This window comes from Mauremys reevesii, linkage group 2 (assembly GCF_016161935.1).
Source record: "Mauremys reevesii isolate NIE-2019 linkage group 2, ASM1616193v1, whole genome shotgun sequence".
Classification (NCBI taxonomy): Eukaryota; Metazoa; Chordata; order Testudines; family Geoemydidae; genus Mauremys; species Mauremys reevesii.
The window spans coordinates 27,568,860-27,581,814 of NC_052624.1; the positions used below are offsets into that span (position 1 = coordinate 27,568,860).

At 40.9% G+C, this 12,955-nt stretch overlaps 1 protein-coding gene across 1 annotated transcript in view; it reads left to right on the forward strand.

The window, feature by feature from the left end:
- The first annotated feature begins 12,232 nt into the window (after window positions 1-12,232).
- CUL2 (cullin 2) overlaps window positions 12,233-12,955 on the forward strand; it is a 109,739-nt gene continuing 109,016 nt past the window's right edge. The window contains exon 1 of the mRNA XM_039523113.1: window positions 12,233-12,953. The gene's annotated coding sequence lies outside the window, so the exon portion shown is untranslated. The remainder of the gene's footprint in view (window positions 12,954-12,955) is intronic.

Below are 12,955 nucleotides of genomic sequence, written 5' to 3' on the forward strand. Positions count from 1 at the left end.
GGATAAGTGGGTACTGGATTGTAAAAACTTTATTCTTGATTCTTTTCTCAAACCTTGTCTCAACAGTTCCAAGAAATATCTACTAGACATGGATATTAAGTAAATATTGTACAGATCCTAGTAGGAAACAAATAGAAACTTGCTATGAGAAATGGACTGGCAACAGTCATAGGATATTTTACATTCTGAGTAACAAAGAATAGTAACTTAGCTAAAAAAACAATGTATCTAGTGAGTGATGTAAGTTACACAGTATTTTTTTCAGAAACCATGATCCATAAAATTCTTAAGAACCTGATTCATCCTCCTTCAGATATGATGTAAGCCTTTATACTCTGTAGCATGCTTTACTTGTGTTTTGTGGCAAGACCCATGATTTTTGGAGCTCATTTCTGCAGAAAATTGGAAATATTCTGGCACCATGAAATAGATAAATATTTAGAAAAATTAGGTTTCAACAGTATTGTTTATGTTGGTGATTTTAATATTTATTTTAATGAAAACTGAGTGTTTTTCACATATTTTGGGGTGCTACCTAATTTCCAATTTGTCACAGTATCTAATACTGATGTCATGCAAACTGGGGAAGGTAGTAGGAAAGGAAGAAGAGAAGAGCATAACATGCTGCAGAATCTAGTCAATATGTCATACTCCCTCCTTCAACCTGGAAGCAATATGCAAAGACAGAAACAAGTGGAGTGGGAGAGAAATAGCTCAGATAGGGAGGAGTAGGTTTACAATAACAATGGATGACACATAGACAGCTCTTTGCATATTCAATACTGACCTAGTCTATTTATTAACTATTATTTATTTAAAGTTAGTGAGATGCCTGCAGGTTCATGAGACACATATCTGACCTGTGGTACTCTGCTGTAATTATGAATGGTGTAACACAGTAATGCTGATAAGAAATTGATCTCTATTTCCTGGGCCAGCTCACAAGCCTTGGGTCAGGGTCCAAAACACTATACCCAGAGCACATGATAAGGATCAATATCCAATTACTCCATTAGCTACTGTTACCACTTACACAAGATATCATTGGGTATATCTACACTGCAAAAAAACCTCACAGAACCAAATCTCAGAGCCCAGGTCAATTGACATGGGTTTATGGGGCTTGGGCTGCTGGGCTAAAATTGCAGGGTAGATGTTTGGGTTTGGGCCGGAGTCTTGACTATGAGCCCCCCCACAGGGTTTAAGAGCCCAGCCCCAACCTGAATGTCTATACTGCACTTTTTAGCCCTATAGGTCCAAGCACCGTGGGCCCAAGTCAGCTGACCCAGGCCAGCTGCTACTGTGCGACAGGTCTTTTATTACAGTGTTGATGTACCCATTGAGTTCAGATGCTTAGTGGGATTCATAAAAGGACTGGATATTTATTATGGACAGTATGACCTACTATTATGGCCTTCTAACTGTTTTTAGTTGCTTATAGTTTTGTCAAATGATAACCAAAAAGATTAGTTTAGAAAGTTATGTCTTCACTGCAGAGTTAACTTGGATGAGTAGCACCTGGATTAAATTAGCCAGAGTGTGAGCAGCTACACTGCAAAGCCATACTCAAGTGTGTCCACTCAGCTGCATCCACTCTGGTGCTGTACTCACTTATGTGAGGCACTAGGACTTCTGTGGGGGGCATAACCCATGGTTCTTAGTGCTGCAGTAAGCTGAGGTGGTTTGAAGATAGGAATTTTGATGTCTTGGAGATTCCTGATATTGTATTAAGCGCCTAATTATCAACAGACCTCATAATAATCTAGAAAAATGTATATATGTTATCAAACAATTGCTCAATATTATTTTATAAGCTAACTCATAAACAGCACAGTCCAACAGAGTATGAAGTAAACCACTTTAAATGGGTGTAAAAGGATGTATCCAGTGATAAAGGATATCTTTGGGGGGTTCTCACATCTATACACACACTATTCATTTTTTATTCTCTTTATTTCCTTATTTTTATAATATTTTAAAGTATTTAGAAAAAATCATATTTAGAAAAATATTAAGAGAGAGTTAAGGTTGTATTAATTGCTTAGCAGAAAAACTTCAAGAATGTTAACATTAAAAAAAATATTGACAAGCCAATCCATTTTCCATTGAATTAAAAATGTAAAGAATAAAAACTAAAAAATTACAAAATTCAGAGGTAATTCAACTTTAATCTGCCCCTGTACCTGATACCCCTCATCCCCAAATGCATGAGACAATCTTATACCTGCATCCTATACATCTTCATCATTGACACTAAGAACCACTATGCTGTTCCACATTCTTACTATTTTGGGTACTCTAAAATATACAGTACTCTACTATATATGTGCCCCCTATACAATCACAAACTTTTGTCCAATTAGTCTTTCATTAACAAAGCAACACCAGTGTTCTCTTCCACATTTAATACTAGATGCAGACCAAAGACCTATTCAGCCCCCACATTCCCAATATAGTTTCCTTTTGTCAGCCATTAGAAATCTTGCCACCATTTTTAATCTTTATCTACACACAGTGGTTCTCAAATTTATTTGATTGCACCCCTCCTTCATTATGTCTGTAGATGCTTAAACCCTCCCCCGGACAGTCGGAGTTTGGTTTGTTTGTTTGTTTTTTTGAAGCATATAGCTTGTGCCTCCCTTGACATGTTGCCACACCTCCCTTAACTGCTGATCTACAGTGATCAGATTCCTGGGGGTGGAGGACTTCTTAAACCTTGCTTCACTTGCTATTTGGTTACACAAACCTTGTTATGGAAAATCTTGGGTGGACTTTATTGGGATGTCCCTATCTTCAGGCTGTATAAAGTCCATAGGCAAACAAGATGTCAACTAGTTGTGATACTTCTCATAGGCATGTATTTACCTTACATATGGTTACATAGAGTTAAAGTTTTTCAGGGAATCTTGTCTCTCCTTTTATCTACTGTCCAATGTTCATGCATTAATTTTTTAAAAATTTACCATAACTCTGTTTGTCATGATGTATATTTTCTGTGCAGAGTACATACACATTTAGGAGAGGTATCACATTTTTATTTATAGGACCTCAAAACTTCATCTCCACTTGCAATTATGACCTCTCCTGTCTCAAGGTATATTTCAGGTTACTTATCTTCTTCTGTAGTCCTGCAGAGTTTAGGAATTTAGGATTTGTTTGGCTTCTTGAATTAAATAATCATGAATGGGTATAAACTGTTCAGGAAGGACAGGCAGGGGAGGAAAGGTGGAGGAGTTGCACTGTATGTAAGAGAGCGGTATGATTGCTCAGAGTTCCAATATGAAACTGGAGAAAAGCCTGTTGGAAGTCTTTGGGTTAAGTTTAGAAGCTAGAGCAACAAGGGTTATGTAGTGGTGGGCATGTGCTATACACCACGGAATCAGGAGGATGAGGTGGACAAGGCTTTCTTCAGACAATTAACTGAAGTTTTCAGAACACAGGCCTTAGTTCTAATGGGGGACTTCAATCACCCTGACATCTGCTGGGAGAGCAATCCAGCAGTTCACAGACAATCTAGGAAGCAAGGGATGTGAAGGGTAACAAGAAGGGTTTCTACAAGTATGTTAGCAACAAGAAAAAGTCAGGGAAAGTGTGGGACCCTTAATGAATGCGGGAGGCAACGTAGTGACAGATAACGTGGAAAAAGGTGAAGTACTCAATGCTTTTTTTGCCTCGGTCTTCACAGACAAGATAAACTCCCACACTGCTGTCCTGGGCAACATGGTATGGAGAGGAGGTGAGCAGCCCTCAGTGGTGAAAGAACAGGTTAAGGACTATTTAGAAAAGCTGGACATGCACAAGTCAATGGGTCCAGATTTAATGCATCCGAGGCTGCTGAGGGTATTGGCTGATGTGATTGCAGAGCCATTGGCCATTATCTTTGAAAACTCGTGGTGATCAGGGGAGGTCCTGGACAGCTGAAAAAAGGCAAATATAGTGCCCATCTTTAAAAAAGGAAAGAAGGAGAACCCAGAAAACTACAGATTCACCTCAGTCCCTGGAAAAATCATGGAGTCCTCAAGGAAACTATTTTGAAGCACGTGGAGGAGAGAAAGGTGATCAGGAACAGTCAACATGGATTCACCAAGAGCAAGTCATGCCTGTCCAACCTGATTGCCTTCTATGATGAGATAACTGGCTCTGTGGATATGGGGAAATTGGTGGATGTGTTGTTCCTTGACTTTAGCAAAGCTTTTGATACAGTCTCCCACAGTATTCTTGCCAGCAAGTTAAAAAAGTATGCATTGAATGAATGGACTATAAGGTGGATAGAAAGCTGGCTAAATTGTTGGGCTCAATGTGTAGTGATCAATGGCTCGATGTCTAGTTGGCAGCCGGTATCAAGTGGAGTGCCCCAGGGGTCACTCCTGGGACTGGTTTTGTTCAACATCTTTATTAATGATCTGGACGATGGGATAGATTGCACCCTCAGCAAGTTCGCAGATGACACTAAGCTGGGGGGAGAGGTAGATATGCTGGAGGATAGGGATAGGGTCCAGAGTGACCTAGACAAATTGGAGGATTAGGCCAAAAGAAATCTGATGAGGTTCAACAAGGAAAAGTGCAGAGTTCTGCACTTAGGATGGAAGAATCCCATGCACCTCTACAGGCTGGGGACCGACTGGCTAAGCAGCAGTTCTGCAGAAAAAGACTTGTGGATTACAGTGGATGAAAAGCTGGCTATGAGTCAGCGGTGTACCCTTGTTGCCAAGGGGGCTAATGGCATATTAGGTGGCATTGGTAGGAGCATTGCCAGCAGATCAAGGGAAGTGATCATTCCCCTCTATTCGGCACTGGTGAGGCCACATCTGGAATATTGCATCCAGTTTTGGGCCCCCCACTACAGAAAGGATGTGGACAAATTGGTTTTGTTTAGTCTGCAGAAGAGAAAAGTGAGGGGGATTTGATAGAAGCCTTCAACTACCTGAAGTGGGGTTCCAAAGAGGTTGGAGCTCAGCTGTTCTCAGTGGTAGCAGATGACAGAATAAGGAGCAATGGTCTCAAGTTGCAGTGGGGGAGGTCTAGGTTGGGTATTAGGAAACACTATTTCACTAGGAGGATGGTGAAGCACTGGAATGGGTTACCTAGAGAGGTGGTGGAATCTCCGTCCTTTGAGGTTTTTAAGGCCCAGCTTAACAAAGGTCTGGCTGGGATGATTTAGTTGGTGTTGTCCTGTTTTGAGCAGGGGATTGGATTAGATGACCTCCTGAGGTCTTTTCCAACCCTAATCTTCTATGATTCTATCCATAAGTGAAGCTCTCCCTAAAGTAGGGGTTCTCAAACTGGGGGTTGGAACCCCTTAGCGGGTTGCGAGGTTATTACTTGGGGGATTGTGAGCTGTCAGCCTCCACCCCAAACCCTGCTTTGCCTCCAGAATTTATCGTGGTGTTAAATATATAAAAAGTGTTTTTTAATTTATGAGGGGGGTCACACTGAGAGGCTTGCTATGTGAAAGGGATCACCAGTACAAAAGTTTGAGAACCACTGCCTTCAAGTGTATCCAAAAAAAAATGATTTTTTTCTGAAGTGTGTGTGTAAAATTGTTGACTTCCAACATTTAGAACTGTAAAAATACAGAACTGACTTTCTTCAAATTTGACTTGATTTTTAAAGGACCACTATGGTCAGAAAAGTGACTGTAGAAATGGCACCGTATTACTAAATATATGTCCTATCAAGGGATTTCCCTACACCCTCCTGGAATTTCCCCAACATCCCAGCCAGTGGTCAACTAGATACATGCAGTGTTGCCAATTTAGTCATTGGTTGGAAAGTTGAATTGAAATTGAAACATTAATACACACTTTGAAAACATACACAGTGTATGATAAAATACTTGTACCTGAAAAAGCATAATAGGTTTGAAAAGTATGAACAAAGATTAGCTTCCTCACACAGCTGTTATTTTTTTCTGACAATGTCAGTGCATTCATTTCAGTGATGTTGGCCAACCTAATAATTTCAATTATTATTTGTAAGTGTTAAGCTATGAGATTCTTTTCCCCAAGAATCAGGCAGGCACAGACAATACTGAAGGAGGGTTTATTTACAGTACTGAAGAGACTGACAAGCAGTTTCAAAGGTGTGGGGTTACAATGACGGATTATATACCTTTGTTTTATAACTTCATTTGGATTTATCTTGTTCTTACAGAGACAAACATTGTTTCAGAGATAGAGAAGGCACTTAGCATGACAGTGACAGGAACAGAACATACACATTAAACTGTTTTGATTACATTAATTATTCATGACTACCTTAAGGTGAAAGGGTGGGGTGGGAGCTGTGCATAATGTGCATAAGCCCTGCCAAAGTAGTGTCAGGCTAAGTACTGTTAGGCCTCAAACTTCCGGAAGCTGTAAGAAGCGATTATAGTAGAATCCTGCAAGCATAAGCATAATCTATCTAGGAAGCTTTATAGATTAAGAAGGAAACTCTGTAAAGGTTGATACAGACTTGTGGTTACTATGCTCTGCAACCAGACACTTCTTTAAGCTGATTTAGGGTTTTTTAAGTCTAGCAAATTGACCACAACTAGCCGCAAAAAGGAAAGATGAGCTGGTCACAGGTGCACAGTTCATTAGTTCAAAACAACCGCAAATGCCACCCTGTAAAATTTGGCCACCTTGATTGGTTGACTTGTTCAAAAGCACGGCCAGCAAGTACTGTATAAATAAAATGGAGAAGCGCATATGTGTGTATGTGTTGTTGACCTAAAAGAGATCGCTCTTTGTCAGGCTCACATACATCCCCTGAACCAAAGGGACTTGCGCTTCACTGACTATCTATGCCTGGCCAGTGCAGGGAATGGTCAATTGAAAGGTAATGTATCTTTGGATAAAAACAGGGTGAGGTATTAGGTAAAATGGTCTGGTAATGCTCGAGCTGGTTAATCTTAAGTCTGTATTAATACTATAGGTTAAGTTTATCAATAAATTGTTTACGTTGTTTAAAAGTAGTAGTAAATAGTAAATCATTATATAGCAACAGTATATGTATTTGTGCCTTGCTGGAAACGGGTACGGTGTGGGCAAGGTCAACAGATTATAAATCATAGTAACTTTGCAAGTCACTGTGCCTGTCTTCAGTATAAGTTACCATAAAGTTAGCATAAAAGTTAGTAAAAGCGTATTGATTAGATAAAGAGAGATATATATGTTAAGATTGGTAAAATATAGTTAATCAATGTATTAGTATCACATATAAAATTATATGCTATTGGAGGTGGATATAACGCCTGTAAGGTTGTTAGCTAATCAAAAATAGCAGCATTGCATGTTCTTGTAACTGTTTCCAATATTAATTGTCTTATATATATGTACTTATAGGAATAAGTAGTTAATGCATAATATTACTTGTACTTGTGCCTGTCTCCAGTATAATTTGTCATTTATATTAATCCTCATTCAGTGTTGGTCTTTAATTCTGTTCTTCTTATTCTGTCTGTGTTGCCTTTATAGTCGTAAGTCATTAAAAGCCTTTCTTGAGGAATAATTAGTTGTTAGTTTCTCTTTTGCGGACACTACTCAACCTCATTACATCTGTGTTGGGTGGTGGGAAGTAGCGAACACCCAGAGCCCCACTAGGGCCCTAATAGGAGCCCCCCTAGGGCTCTGATGTGTGCCTCCTCCTTCCATTAATCTCCACAGGAGCGAGTGTTTACAGATATCGGGAGGGCTGTGAAGGGAGGGTTTGTTCTGTTCTAAGAGACAGGCTACTGAGCGGAGACTTGACTATATCAAGTGTTTACAGTTGTCACAGTATCCTTGGGCTTCCCGTGTTTTTGCTTGTTAGTTACATGGGTTTCTGTCTCACTGCTAACTGAATTTTTAACTCTTGCCTAACATAAGAAAGGTCTGAAAGAGCTCTCCCCTGACAACTAATGATGAACTTGAGGGTGGGGGGAAAGGCTTCAGACCAGACTGTATTTACATGAACACACCTACTCTACCGTATCCAGCAGACAGAGCTGTGTTACCCGAGTGATTAGTTTTGGCTGGTGTTGGGTTACAAATCACTATGACATAGCTGGCATCACAGACACTTGCTGGGATAAAACGCATGACTGGAATATTGGTATAGAAGGGTACAGCTTGCTCAAGAAGGACAGGTAGGGAAAAAATGGAAGAGGTGTTGCCTTATATATTAAAAATGTATACACTTGGACTGAGACAGACTTGTTGAAGGTCTTTGGGTAAGGATAAAAGGGGTAAAAAACAAGGGTGAGGTCATAGTAGGGGTCTACTACAGACCACCTAATTTTTTTTAAAACAGTTAACAAAATCATCCAAAGCACAGGACTCGGTGGTAATGGGGGACTTCAAATACTCAGTCATCTGTTGGGAAAATAACACAGCAGGGCACAGATTATCCAATAAGTACTTGGAATGTATTGGAGACCATTTTTTATTTCAGAAGGTGGAGACAGCTACTAGGGGAGAGCAGTTCTAGATTTGATTTTGACAAATAGGGAGGAACTGGTTGAGAATTTGAAAGTGGAAGGCAGCTTGGGTGAAAGTGATCAAGAAATGATAGAGTTCATGATTCTAAGGACGTCTTCACTAGCAATGTTGACATGGTTGTGTAGTCGCAGCACCAGCACTGGGAGAGAGCTCTCCCAGCACTATAAAAAACCCACCTCTACGAGGGGAGTGGCTCCCAGCACTGTAGCACTGTCTACACTGCCACATTACAGCGCTGAAACTTGCAGCACTTAGGGGGGTGTTTTTTCACACCCCTGAGTGAGAAAGTTGCAGCGCTGTAAAGTGGCAGTGTAGACAAGGCCTAAGGAATGGTAGAAGGGAGAACAGCAAAATAAAGACAATGGATTTCAACAAGGCAGACTCAGGGAGTTGGTAGGTAAGATCCCATGGGAAACAAGTCTAAGGGGAAAAACAATAGAAGACAGCTGGCAGTTTTTCAAAACAACATTATTAAGGGCACAAGAGCAGACTACCCCACTGTGTAGGAAAGATAGGAAGTGTGGCAAACCAACCTGATAGTTTTCGTTGACAGAGTAACATGCCTTGTGGATGGGGGGAAGCGGTAGATGTGGTATATCTTGACTTTTGCAAAGCTTTTGATAAAGTCTCACATGACCTTCTCATAAACAAACTAGGGAAATGCAACCTAGATGAAACTACTATGGTGGGTGGAAAACTGGTTGGAAAACCGTTCCCAGAGAGTAGTTATCAGTGGTTCACAGTCATGCTGGAAGGGCATAATGAGTGGGGTCCCTTGGCCCATGCCGCTTCCCACAGCCCCCATTGGCCTGGAACGGTGAACCACAGCCAGTGGGAGCTGCGATTGGCCGAACCTGCGGATGCTGCAAGTAAACAAACCATCCCTGCCAAACCACTGGATTTCCCTGATGGGCTGCGTGCCAAAATTGCATATCCCTAGTATAGAGAGTATACTTATAAAGTTTGCAGATGACACCAAGCTGGGAGGGGTTGCAAGTGCTTTGGAGGATAGAATTAAAATTCAAAATGATCTGGAAAAACTGGAGAAATGGTCTGAAGTAAATCAGATGAAATTTAACAAAGACAAATGCAAAATACTCCATTTTGGAAGGAACAATCAGTTGCACACATACAAAATGGGAAATGACTCCCTAGGAAGGGGTACTGCAGAAAGGGATCTGGGAGGCATAGTGGACCATAAGATAAATATGAGTCAACAGTGTAATGCTGTTGCAAAAAAAGCAAACATCATTCTGGGATGTATTAGCAGGAGTGTTGTAAGCAAGACACGAGAAGTAATTCTTCTGCTTTACCCCACGCTGATTAGGCCTCAACTGGAGTATTGTGTCCAGTTCTGGGCGCCACATTTCAGGAAGGATGTGGACAAATTGAAGAGAGTCCAGTGAAGAGCAACAAAAATGATTAAAGATCTAGAAAACATGACCTATGAAGGAAGACTGAAAAAAGTGGCTTTGCTTGATCTGGAAAGGAGAAGACTGAGAAGGGACATGATAACAGTTTTCAGTTACATAAAAGGTTGTTAAAAGGAGGAGAGAGAAATTGTTCTTAACCTCTGAGGATAGGACAAGAAGCAATTGTCTTAAATTGCAGCAAGGGAGGTTTAGGTTGGACATTAGGAAAAACTTCCTAACTGTCAGAGTGGTTAAGCACTGGAATAAATTGCGTAGGGAGGTTGTGGAATCCTCATCATTGGAGATTTTTAAGAGCAGGTTAGACAAACACCTGTCAGGAATGGTCTAGATCAGGGGTCGGCAACCTCTGGCACGCAGCTCGCCAGGGTAAGCACCCTGGCAGGCCGGGCCAGTTTGTTTACCCACCGCGTCCACAGATTTGGCTGATTACGGCTCCCGCTGGCTGCAGTTCACCACTCCAGGCCAATGGGGGCGGCGGGAAGCTACGGCCAGCACATCCCTTGGCCCGCGCTGCTTCCCGCAACCCCCATTGGCCTGGAGCGGCAAACTGCGGCCAGTGGGAGCTGTGATTGGCTGAACCTGCGGACGCAGCAGGTAAACAAACTGGTCTGGCCTGCCAGGGTGCTTACCCTGGCGAGCTGTGTGCCAGAGGTTGCTGACCCCTGGTCTAGATAATACTTAGTCCTGCTAAGTGCAGGGGAGTGGACAAGATGACCTCTCAAAGTCCCTTCTGGTCCTATGAGTCTACGGTTCAAGAAGTTCATTAACAGAATTGTGCAAAATTACAACAAGAAACCAAGAAGGATGTAGATGCAGTGCTTCATGGTAGGTTTGAATAGCCAACTTTAATTTGTGTGATGATTTTAAAACACGAGTTAAATGTAATAATATGGTCATGAAATATTTTTCAGTTTTTACTATCGTGCCGTACAGCCTGCCTTTGCCCTCATGGTCTCACCCCTCACCCCGTCTGTATATTTGAACAGCCCCCCTAATTTCAATTCCCAGAGAAAACACTGTTCCTGTCAGTGTTCCAAACAAATTTCAGCATACTTTAATGACAAAAATCAGGTTTACTCTTGTAAGTACTACAGAGATAATACAGCTAGGGGAGGGCAAGCTGAGTTCTAAGCTCACTCTTAAATCCTCATCAGAGTTAATAAAGAACCGAATTCTGCTCCCACTGGAGTCAGTGTGAAAATAAACTTCAGTGGGGAACAGGATCAGACTCTAAGTTCCATTTGCAGAACTGTTATTATTGGTGGTGATGTATAACAGCCAGAACAGATAGACTTTGATTCAAGGTTGAGCTTTAAGGGCTTGCAGTTTAAAAACAAAACAAAAAACAACAACCAAGCTGTACATGTGGACTGAACAAGTTTGATGCAGAGCAGAAGCTGTTGAGAGAATTATGAAGCCATTTGTAGTCGCTTTTCAGAATCTAACCACAACTGGATTATCAACTGAAAGTTTCTAGTTTCTCCATATTTTTTAGTTGAGCAAGTGAAAAAAATTATTAGAACACATGGGGAACGTGTGCATAGGGATGGGTGTATGGGGGTTGTCATGCTTATATAACACAAGACCAGCTAAACTGTTTTTGCTCAAACTTAAAAACCTAATTAGTAGGCTAAAACCAAACAGCATTCTTTCTGGGATTAAACTTTCCATATGCATCTGAAAGAGGAGTTAGAACTGAAACTGCATTTCTGAATAAGGTATCAATTGCACTAGCAAATGCTACAATGTATTTTGATTGTTTTTTCTCTGATCAGAAAGTCATTGTTTGGCAATCTTCTTTTTTCTTATCACTCTGAACTTCCAAACAGAAAAGAAACATAACAAATCTCCCAGCACAGGGAACAGATTTGTTAAGAAGGTGCAATTGTTAGTTACTTTTCTGACCATAACTACCTTCAAAAAGCAAGTTAAGTTTGAAGAAAATATTTTTTCAAAGTCATGAATGTTGAAGTCAACAATTTTACACATGCACTTTTAAAAAACAAACAAACATATTTTCTATTGATTTGTTGGGTTGCAAAACACTAGAACTAGTTACTACTTCTTACTATGTAACCCAATATCAATAATTTTTCTGTTTAGGGGCCTTCAAAGGCAGGTTCCATCCTCTCCCTTCCCCCTATCCCTGTTTCTATATAGAGAAGCCACTGGCCAACTGACATTCCCAACCGCCAAGAACTTTTTGACTTCAACATTCCATCCTCTCCACCTGTTAGAGGTCTCGCCTGGAATGGAATGCTAAACTGTATGATGCTGTTCAACCACTAGGTGGCGCTGTGTGAGACAAACCTTAATTAAGCTAACCGCAGCCACACCTGACAGAGCATTGAAGTATCTTGTTATAGGAACACATCTGGTGTGTATCTCTATGAAAAATCTGTAGTCAGTCCCTATCTGCTACAGAAACGTGACTGCTAGTAGCAGCCCTGCAACCTATTGTGTACAAGAAGTACATAACCGCTGAAACCCATTCTACTTACTGTTTGAATAGCAGTAGAGCTGAAGAGTCTATCATTCAATGTGCTCCTTATTTCACATGAATCTAATACAGCTGCAGATGTTTCACCATAGCACAACCTTCCTCTAACTGCAATCGATCCAAAAATATCAACAGCCTTAGGACTATCTGACCTTTACAAGGTGCTGCATTCTTACTCTAGGTGATTGCACAGACTTGCCCAATCTTTGTTTTTTCACTGAAGACTCTTGTTTTATAGCCTGCAATCTGGCTTTGCATCTTTTTCTTTCTGGATAACTGCCAGAAATTCCCCCCTTCTCCTAGTTGCTCAGGACTATATTCTTCTTATTTAGGAAAAGCAGGGCTTGTATTTAATAACTACATTATTTTTATTTAAACATTATATAACTCTAACACAAGAGCAGCCAGAGCCTGGTTTTGACTACAAGCTGCAGCTCTCTGCAATCCAGAACCCCACCTTCCAAAATAGAAAATCACTTTTTGATTTCTGTAGCCACCTTGAATCCTGAGGTAATAATTAGCTGCTCCACCCTGAGGATGCTTTATCAGTTGCTTTGGGT